Consider the following 3,482-nt stretch of genomic DNA (forward strand, 5'->3'; position numbering starts at 1 on the left):
CAAGCTCCGCCTCCCGGGTTTACGCCATTCTCCTGCCTCAGCCTCCCGAGTAGCTGGGACTACAGGAGCCTGCCACCTCGCCCGGCTAGTTTTTTTGTATTTTTTAGTAGAGACGGGGTTTCACCATGTTAGCCAGGATAGTCTCAATCTCCTGACCTCGTGATCCGCCTGTCTCGGCCTCCCAAAGTGCTGGGATTACAGGCTTGAACCCCCGCGCCGGGCCCTACTTTTTAATAATAGCCATTCCGATTGGGTTAGTGTGGTTTTGATTTGCATTTCTCTAATGATTAGTGATGTTGAACACTTTTTCATATGATTGATGACCGCATAAATATCTAATTTTGAGAAATTTGTGTTCATGTCTTTCACCCACTTTTTTTTCATGTTTTAAAAAAGTGACATTGTTTTATTACTATCCACAGATGGGGCCTGCATGATGTGGTGAGTGTGCTGGGCTCAGGGGACGTGTGGGCTGTGAGTAGGAGATGATGACTGGAAGGCTGGAAGGAAAGGGGGTGGGTTTGAAGGCCAGGCCCAAGGGGTCCTCAGGTCCATTTCTGGGAAGGGACAGCCTTAAGGAAGGAGTCATGGCAAGCCACAGCTAGGCCACCAATCAGATTAAGACATTCTGGGAAATCTAACTGCCCATTCCAGTTTCTTCATGTGGTCAAGGGGTCCTTCTGGTTTTTTGTGAAGACAGCCAGCTCTGTATTCATGAAGCTTAGGAACTCCGTCTTGGAGAGACTGCAGTTGTAACCATCCTTTGCAGCATACTTTTGGAAAACAGCAATCAGGGACTCAATGCACCACTCAGTCTCTGTAAGGCTGGAGATTTTTGCCATGTTGGAGCTGAGCGATGTGCAGGAGGCTGTGACTGGGAGTGGCACGGAGTACCCATTTTTTAATGGGGTTGTTTTTTTACTTTTGATTTGTTCCTTATGGATTCTGGATATTAGACCTTTGTCAGATGACTAGTTTGCAAATATTTCTCCCTTTCTGTAGGTTGTCTGTTTACTCTCTTGGTAGTTTCTTTTGCCATGCAGAAGCTCTTTAATTTAATCAGGTTGCATTTGTCAATCTTTGTTTTGTTGCAATTGCTTTTGGCGTCTTCGTCATGAAATTTTTGCCAGGGTCTATGTCCAGAATGGTATTTTCTATGTCTTCTTCTAGGGTTTTCATTGTTTTAGGTTTTACATTTCAGTCTTTAATTCATCTTGAGTTGATTTTTGTGTACGGGGAAAAGAAAGGGTGAAGTTTCAGTCTTCGGCATATGGCTAGCCAGTTATCCCAGCATCACTTACTGAATAAGAAGTCCTTTTTCCTGTTCACTTGTTTTGTCAGGTTTGTTGAAAATCAGATGGTTCTGTGACTTTATTTCTGGGCTCTCTATTCTGTTCCATTGGTCTATGTGTCTGTTTTTGTGCTAGCACCATGCTGTTTTGGTTATTGTAGCCTTGAAATATAGTTTGAAGTTGGGTAGTATGATGCCTCTGGCTTTGTCCTTTTTGTTTAGGATTGCTTTGGCTATTTGAACTATTTTTTGGTTTCATATGTTTTATTTTAATTAATTAATTAATTAATTAATTTTAACCTTATTTACGTTGAAGGAGTATCCCTATAAGTTTTAGAATAGTTTTTGTAATTATGTGAAAAATGTCATTGGTAGTTTGATAGGAATAGCATCGAATCTGTAAATTGCTTTCCATAGTATGGTCATTTTAACAATATTGAATCTTCCTATCCATGAGCATGGAATGTTTTTCCATTTGTTTTTATTGTCTCTGATTTCTTTCAGCAGTGTTTTGTAATTCTCATTGTAGAGATCTTTCTCCTCTCTAGTTAGCTGTATTCCTAAGTATTCTTTTATAAGCTTTTTATTACTTTTCTGTGGCTATTGTGAATGAGATTGCATTCTTGATTTGGCTCCCAGCTTGGACATTGTTGGTGCATAGAAATACTACTGACTTTGGTACATTGATTTTACATCCGGAAAGTTTGCTAAAGTTTTAAAAAGACATATCTAGGAGCTTTTAATTAGAGACTATGGGGCTTTCTAGGTATAAAATTATAGTGTTTAGAAAAAAGATAGTGTGAATTCCTGTCTTCCTATATGGATTTATTTTCTTTCTTTCTCTTGCCTGGTTGCTCTGGCTGGGACCTCCACTACTATGTTGAATAGCAATGGGGAAAGTGAACATCCTTTTGTTGTTCCAGTTCTCAAGGCAAATGCTTCTAGCTTTTGTCTGTTCAGTATGGTATTGGCTATGAGTTTGTCATAGATGGCTCTTCTAATTTTGAGGTATGTTCCTTCAATGCCTACTTTGTTGAAGGTTTTTAAAATGAAAGGATGTTGAATTTTATCAAAAGCCTTTTCTGCATCTATTTCGATAATCATGTGGGGTTTTTTTTTTAGTTCTTTTATGTGATCAATCATATTTATTGATTTGCCTATGTTGAACCAACCTTTCATCCTAGAAATAAAGCCTTCTTGATCGTGGTGGATTAGCTTTTTGATGTGCTGATGGATTCAGTATGCTAGTATTTTGTTGAAGATTTTGCATCTATATTCATCAGATATATTGGCCTGAAGTTTTCTTTTTTACATTGTGGCTCTGCCATGTTTTGGCATCAGAATGATGCTGGTCTTATAGAATGAGTAAGGGAGGAATCCCTCCTCAATTTTTTGGAATAGTTTCAGTATGATTGGTATCCACTCTCCTTATATGTCTGGTAGAATTTGGTTGTGAAGTCATCTGTTCCAGGGCTTTTTCTGGCTGGTAGGCTTTTTATTGGTGATTCAGTCTTGGAACTTGTTATTGATCTGTTCAGGGTTTTCATTTCTTCTTGGTTCAATCTTTGGAGGTTATGTATTTCCAGGAATTCAGCCATTTCTTCTAGGTTTCCCAGTTTGTGTCCGTAGAGTTGTTCATAATAGTCTCTCAGAGTTTTTTGCTTTTCTATGTGGTCAATGGTAATATCTCCTTTGTCATTTCGATTGTTTTTATTTGGGTCTTCTCTCTCTTTCTCTTTATTAGTCTAGCTAGTGGTCTATTAAACTTACTTGTTCTTTCAAATAATCAACTCATGGTTTTGTTGATCATTTGTATGGTGTTTTGTGTCTCAATTTCATTCAATTCATCTCTGATTTGGTTATTTCTTCTGCTAGATTTTGGGTTGGTTTGCACTTACTTTTTTGGTTCCTCTAGGTGTGATGTTAGGTTGTTAATTTGAGATCTTTCTAACTTTTTGAAGTCAGCATTTAGCTCTGTAAACTTTCCTCTTAACACTGCTTTAACTGTGTTCTAGCAATCCTGGTATGTTGTATCTTTATTTTCATTAGTTTCAAAGAATTTCTTGATTTCCACCTTAATTTCTTTGTTGACTCAAAAAGTCATTTGGGGCAGATTGTTTAATTTCCATGTAATTGTGTGGTTTTGAGAGATGTTCTTAGTATTGATTTATGTTTTTTTTTTTTTTTTTTT

General features: G+C 37.7%; 1 protein-coding gene and 1 pseudogene across 1 annotated transcript in view; one reads left to right on the forward strand and one right to left on the reverse strand.

The window, feature by feature from the left end:
- The window catches only part of LOC105534486 (probable C-mannosyltransferase DPY19L2), a 161,231-nt gene that overhangs the window by 24,212 nt on the left and 133,537 nt on the right, over positions 1-3,482 (forward strand). The gene's annotated exons all lie outside the window — the stretch shown is intronic.
- Positions 518-842, reverse strand: LOC105534371 (annotated as a pseudogene).

The sequence above is a fragment of the Mandrillus leucophaeus genome, unplaced genomic scaffold (genome assembly GCF_000951045.1).
Source record: "Mandrillus leucophaeus isolate KB7577 unplaced genomic scaffold, Mleu.le_1.0 Scaffold100, whole genome shotgun sequence".
Taxonomy (NCBI): domain Eukaryota; kingdom Metazoa; phylum Chordata; class Mammalia; order Primates; family Cercopithecidae; genus Mandrillus; species Mandrillus leucophaeus.